Consider the following 6,450-nt stretch of genomic DNA (forward strand, 5'->3'; position numbering starts at 1 on the left):
AAGCCAGTTGATGTGTTCAATGCAGACCTTTGTGTATTCTCCTCGTCATCATGGTGCTAGGTGTGTTGCCTGTCGCAAGACAATGGATGCTTTTTTATATCGCTCAGACGACGACTAAAACACGAAATAGACGCCGCTCCCACACCCTTGCCTCCTGAAGGCAGGAAACACTCTCCATACCCCACCCAGCACGATGCAACAGATGATGGCTATGTAATCCTTCCTATCACCTCCCGTCCAGCGGCACACATGGGAATAGTGGTTGCGATTGTTTTCCACCTATTTTCGTGTCCAATTAGTCAAGTAATCGAACCGGTCATCGATAGAGTAATCCACTATTTAAATAATCAGATACCACAGCTCGAGAAGTGTTATTCTCATGATTTATCACGCAGTGGTTTATCAACAAGCCACACACAGCAATACAGCATTCATCTTTAGCTGGGCGGTATTTCAATTGACCCATACCGCATTTTTTGTTTAAACATGAAACGTGTGTTTGTGCTGGGTATGGTCACGAGCTGGCATTGCCTCTCATCTCAATCCCGAGTGCCACCGTGGGCCACAGCGTGTGAAGAGACGTTTCTCTTCGTTGGAATGCCCAAAGCTGGCCACTTCCTCTTCACACATCTGCTCTTATAAACAATGCCGACACTTTTCATCTTAAAAAAAAGTTAAGTTCTTATGCCTTTGGGTAGCTCTATAAATCGTGTTTCCGCGTTGAATTGTTAAATTCATATGTTGCATTTGTAAAATGTTTCGTGCAAAGTTATTGTTAGAATTTCTTTAATCGAGAACTAACATTGAAGCCGAATTAATATAAAATGTGGTGAAGTCTGATCAAACAAACCCCACTGACCTATGTGGAGTAGGGAGGCCTTCACCCAAGATTGGATTAAGAACATAATAATAAACAAATGTCATTTTATTTTACATTTCGTATTTATTTTCATACTCCAGTTGTATAGAAAAGAGGGGGGAAGCGTTGGCACTGTGGTTGTGAACCTGCTACACTATGAACCCAGCTAAATAAAGTTTAATCCCAAGGGTTTCTTTCATAAAACAAATCTTTTTTTAATTAAGTTGTCTGCGGACAAGATACACACACCAGTTCACCGTATACTCCAGCTTGTTAAGTCAGTTGTGAAAGAATGAGGCTCTTAGCGAAGTCCACTCTTCTGGTACAGCCCCCGCATGGAGGCAGTGAATGGGGCAAGTGACTCGAATTTTTGGAATGCACTTCACGCGTTTTCTTCGAATAGGGGGTGGTCCATGTACAGACACTCCACTAACTCGTAGTGGCCCTCTTACTTCCTTCTCAACAGCTGATTGGATATTGTGAAAGCGATGGCTCCGTATCTCACAGGTTTGAGCGATACAATATTTAATCATTCTCTGTGGGTCTTTCGGTAAAGTCACGTTGATAGAAAAAAATCACGACGTTTCGATCGCAACACAAGCAATCGTCTTCAGGTGAAAAAAATACAGTGAATTTTTAAATAATAATATTAATAAGTGCATTGACACCGGTGGAAGACACGTAGAGGCTTTGACATAGAATGCTTTTTTGGTCTCTCCCATAGTTTTTCGCCATCGTTTAATGTAGTGGAGTATCCATAGATAGATCGTCACGTGTATTCATGCCATGGCATACAAACAGTGATTCGTCATGTCATCAAGTGTATTATGTTGGGATGCTCTATGCCATCTTTCATTGGTGTATCTGGAGATCAGGGACATACTTGTATTTTGTTACCAGCTCAATTTAAATTGTTGCTACTTTGTTGACTGTAAAACACATTCATCGCAGGCAGAGTAAGAGCTGCCCGTGGTATATTTGGCCAGGCGTGTCCCGAGAGGATTCGCAAAACCACAGGGACCTCCTTCATTGTCTGCTTCTTTACCTGATGAAACATGTTGCCACTGTGCTCGACAGCACAACAGATGGCATCGGAGGAGAAGAAAAGTCCAACAACATTTTCTAGATCACTTCCTTCCGCTATTGTTGAATATCCATGGAATGAGCGTCCCTTGCAATTGCCTGCTTATGCCGCTGGAGGCTCGAGGGAAGCAAGTCCCTCGAGACGGTATTTGGCCTACTCTTCCACGCTCGCCAGATGCCGAGGAAGAGGTGGGAAGTAGCTCTCCTTTTGCCCAACTCACCCGACCTGCCCACCGCCTATTTGTGGCGTACCCATCCACACTGCTGGCAGCGACAGGGGCGGTCAGGGGGACTCAATGAACTTGCACCACTCTGTCAGTGGATTGCAGGTCCAGCATGATAGTCGTGACACCGGGGCACCATCCCAACGCAATAGCATCGTCCTCGACATTGTTTTGCTTAACTCGCTGAATCTGAAGCTGGAATGATCTCTTTTCTGAAAAGGCAATTCAAGTTGACTTGCCTCACCAACACAGCGTGTGAAGATGATTTCATCGCTCCGTTTCCTCCGGTGGGTACGTTCTCAATAAATATAATTGCAGCATTTATATTTATACTATTGTTACCAAAGTTCGCTGTTGTTGTTGTCGTTGAGATTGCACTGAAAAGGTTCACTGAGAATTCTCAGCGCTGCACTTTTTTTATTCGCTGAATGGTTTAAAAAAAAGCATTGGCAGTAAAACTCATGCTTTTGGTTGCTAATGAATCCCATATTCCACCTCGCCACATGGGGTACAAGCACACCCCCGCCCCCCCCACAAAGGGCGACTCCCGTCATGAGACCAAGGTACGCACACGACGTCTTATGTGGAGTGCATTAAATTAACAGTCCATTATTGACAGCCTGTGGTCCACTAAACTGCCGTCGTAATTTAGTCACGCCGGGTAATAGCTGTTTCTTTTTTTTACGAGTCTGCATTGTATTATGGAAGCCAATGTGGGTTAAAGTCATTGTTATGATAAAGGTTATAAACACAAACATTAACATTTACCACTTGCGTGTGTTGCCCTGCCATAGCGGCAGAGTGCACAGGAGATGTCACCGTGCCCCTTGCATATGAGCAGTGCGATGATGCAAGTACGTTACCATTGTCACGTGTGCATGTACAAGCCTTGTGGGGCAATCCATTTCCGAATAAGGGCCTCCCAACGCCGTGTGTGAGTTTGGGTTGTTTGAACATACTTCGCCATGCTGGATGGTGAAGGCCGGGAGCATAGAATAACAGTACAATAATGGACGTATCTACACTGCTCTCTGCTGCCCACAGTGTGGTATTCCGGCGATGTATTCATTAATATATCACACTCGAATGCACGCCAACCTTCTGTATTGAACACGTTTAACACGTGTTGGGTACAGCCAGAGAGCCTATCACAGTACTGTGGTGAAAGATTCACCTCGAGACCAACCCGATGGCAAATCCATGAATTGTCACAAATGAGATTCACAATTCTATTTTAAAAAATCAGTTTTCTTTTTAACGTTGCCGTGAATTAGTAGCGGCTGAGCAACGACAAGGGTAGCATGAACCCTTTACATACCAACGTCTACAAATATTAAGTCTGATGCAAGTAACTTTCAGCCTAAGAATCGTTGTTAATAGATGCATAATCGCATCCGTAATCTACTACTGCAGTCAATAGATTCGCCAATGTGCCATTTTGAGGTTATTGAATCAACAATGGTCCAGTTACCACTCTCGCAATGACTGTGGCACACAATGGTTTAAATATGGTAAGTTGTACACTGACTGTATGGTATTTGTTTAATTAAGAGAATTATGATAACTCATTGCAGTCGTTGCATTACACGTCCCATGTTCCTGTATCAGCCCAATGCTGAAAGATGGTTCAAATTCCACTGAGAAATTCTGAGCATAATGCAGACAGGTGCTACACATGGCACGCATGCCACGGTAATTTGAGTCATGTTGTGAGTCCATAAGCAAATAAAACATTTCGAAGTTAGAAAGTTAAATATGTGCAAGTGCCAAATGAGACTTGACATCACAGTAGTTACTACAGTTCAGAGAAACATTAAATAATTTTATGCAATTGTTCGTTATTTCGAGAGAGTATTTTAGACTGGCCTGTCAATTTGTCAGATTATACGTTTTTGTTTTCATATTCAATTCCTCTATTTTTGCCCACTGCTGAGATAGAAGTGATTCAATCAGCGGCTGTGCAGGTGCGAGGTGCATTAATACATTGCGAGACCGTGAGATAGAGATGGTGAGGACTTCATTCATCAGTGGAGAGATCGTGACTGATGATGATGATGACTGTATTATAGTGATCAATCTATAATTATGTGGACTGTAATTGTATTGTAACTTTATCACCCGCCTCTACTAGAAAACTGTGAAAAAGAGCTTCATAGCTCAACGGATTTCTCCTGCAGTCGAAATTAATATTCTGATTCTAATTGCGGTGTTCATTTGTAAAAAAAAAAATCAGTTGAAATTGTTATCTTGCTTAACAACAACGCATTATATTTTTTGTAAGTTGTTATTTAACAGCCAATTCTGGAAAAAAAAACATGATATAAACTGTGTAAATATATTAATAAAATGTATTTTAAATAATACCGGCATATTGAAGTCGATAATCTCACTGCGTCTGAATGTAAAAACCGTATTTCAAAATAAAACATATGTTTCTATTGTTTTCCCTTTCCCCAATTGTATTAGAATTGTGCTCCGAGCATCATATGATGAGACACAGTGTAATTTTAGAAAACTTACAATGGTGCATCGTCTGGTTACAAAATGGTCAGTGGAAGCTGATATCAAAGAGCTACTTCTGAAATTACTTCCACTTTGCTCTTTAAACGCCTCGTCACTTGATTGTAATTTGTGGTAGTCAACCACTTTTCCCCCCATTGCATTTTTGTTACTTTCTTTGGAGAACTTGAGTATAATTCCCATCTTTGTATTGAATTTACTGAAATGAATTGGCCAAATAGCATCCCAGTTGGCCAAACATCCTGCTACAAGCACCCACAACTGTTACACATTTGACACTTGACCTCTCAGATCTGCTATTACAATATCCCGCCATCTGGCTTTTAAACCCTCACGTTGGCTGCCAACGTCTGGTGCCATTCCACCTCCCATCGCAATCACCTTGCCCTCCTCCATCCTACTCGCTGATGTCCTGTCCATCACGACCCCCTTCTCCCTGGCCACAGCTGCGTCGCTTTCATGTTGAAATTGTACTAACTACGAAAACAAATTCTGACCATTTCGCATAAGTCAAATAAATTGATGCCCCTAATGCAATTGGAGTCTATAACGACAGTCGGCTGGCAAATGTTACCCTCGCAGCTCACGCTGCCGTCATCGTGGCCAGCGTGCAGTACTCACTTAGTCATCACTCGTGATTGAAGTCGTAGTCAGTCCAGATGATCGCAACCCGAGGGATCGTCGTCGAGTGTTCGTCTGCTGACTTCACGCCTGTCAACCCCTTATCTGTGGCTACCTTATTACAGATCAATTCAGACCTTATTGGTCACCCCGTGCCCTTATAAATCTCAACGTTCATCCTACAAAGTCCCATTACAAGGGAGAAACACAAACAAAGATACAAAAAGAATGCCCGCATTGAAAACTCAACTTCCCTGTAAACGAATACAGGTAAACCGTTCGGGTTGACAGCGAGCATAGCGGTGATTACAACGACCCACCAAATAGCAAAGCATGACAATGACGAGATGAAACGAATAGGTCTGAGTGAATGAAAGTTGCACAGTGTGCTCGTTTCGTGACATTATTAGAGACTGCAGTGCACTGTAGAGAAAACAAACATGGTCATTGGCGATATGTGTAAATTCAGTCAATCGGACATATACCGAGTCTACTAAAATGGTGCTCCCCTCACACGAGCATTTAATCGTCTAGAGTGGACTAATCGCCTAGAGTGGATTCTTTTTTACTACTTTGTTCGACTTGGATGATTTTCGTCTGCTCAGTATTACCATTAACTAAAATAAATAAAACCACTTCGCTGGGGAACATTTTCGTGACTAATTTCGTAAATAAAACCGACCTCTGCTAGCGTGCAATAGTCTACAGTGCTGCCACAGACACAACGATGGGAAATCGTCGCTGAGCCGAATAATTTCCTCGCTTATTGATTGAACGCGCAATCACTTCCAGGGACTTAGCATGCGGATAATCTTTTGCTTCACATTGATTCTGACAATCAGCAGTCTCCCTCTGAAAAATTATCTCATGCTGGGTTCATTATTGAGGCTGTTCCATTTTCTTTTTCTCCAATCACGATCAATAGACGCCACGATCATCTCTCTCTCGCAGCTGTGATCATTGACATGGCCTCGGGGCAAGGTAGACAGCATGTCGCGGGTCCCTGGCAATACATTATCTTAGCCAAGCCTAATTAACGAAAACGTAACACATTCGTCAATAACACTGCCATTAAGAGGGGCAAAATATACTATTGGTGGTATTTCACGCAATGGCCCTTCGTCCTAGGGCCAAATTAATACA

This window comes from Lampetra planeri, chromosome 25 (genome assembly GCF_965212315.1).
Source record: "Lampetra planeri chromosome 25, kcLamPlan1.2.h2, whole genome shotgun sequence".
Classification (NCBI taxonomy): domain Eukaryota; kingdom Metazoa; phylum Chordata; class Hyperoartia; order Petromyzontiformes; family Petromyzontidae; genus Lampetra; species Lampetra planeri.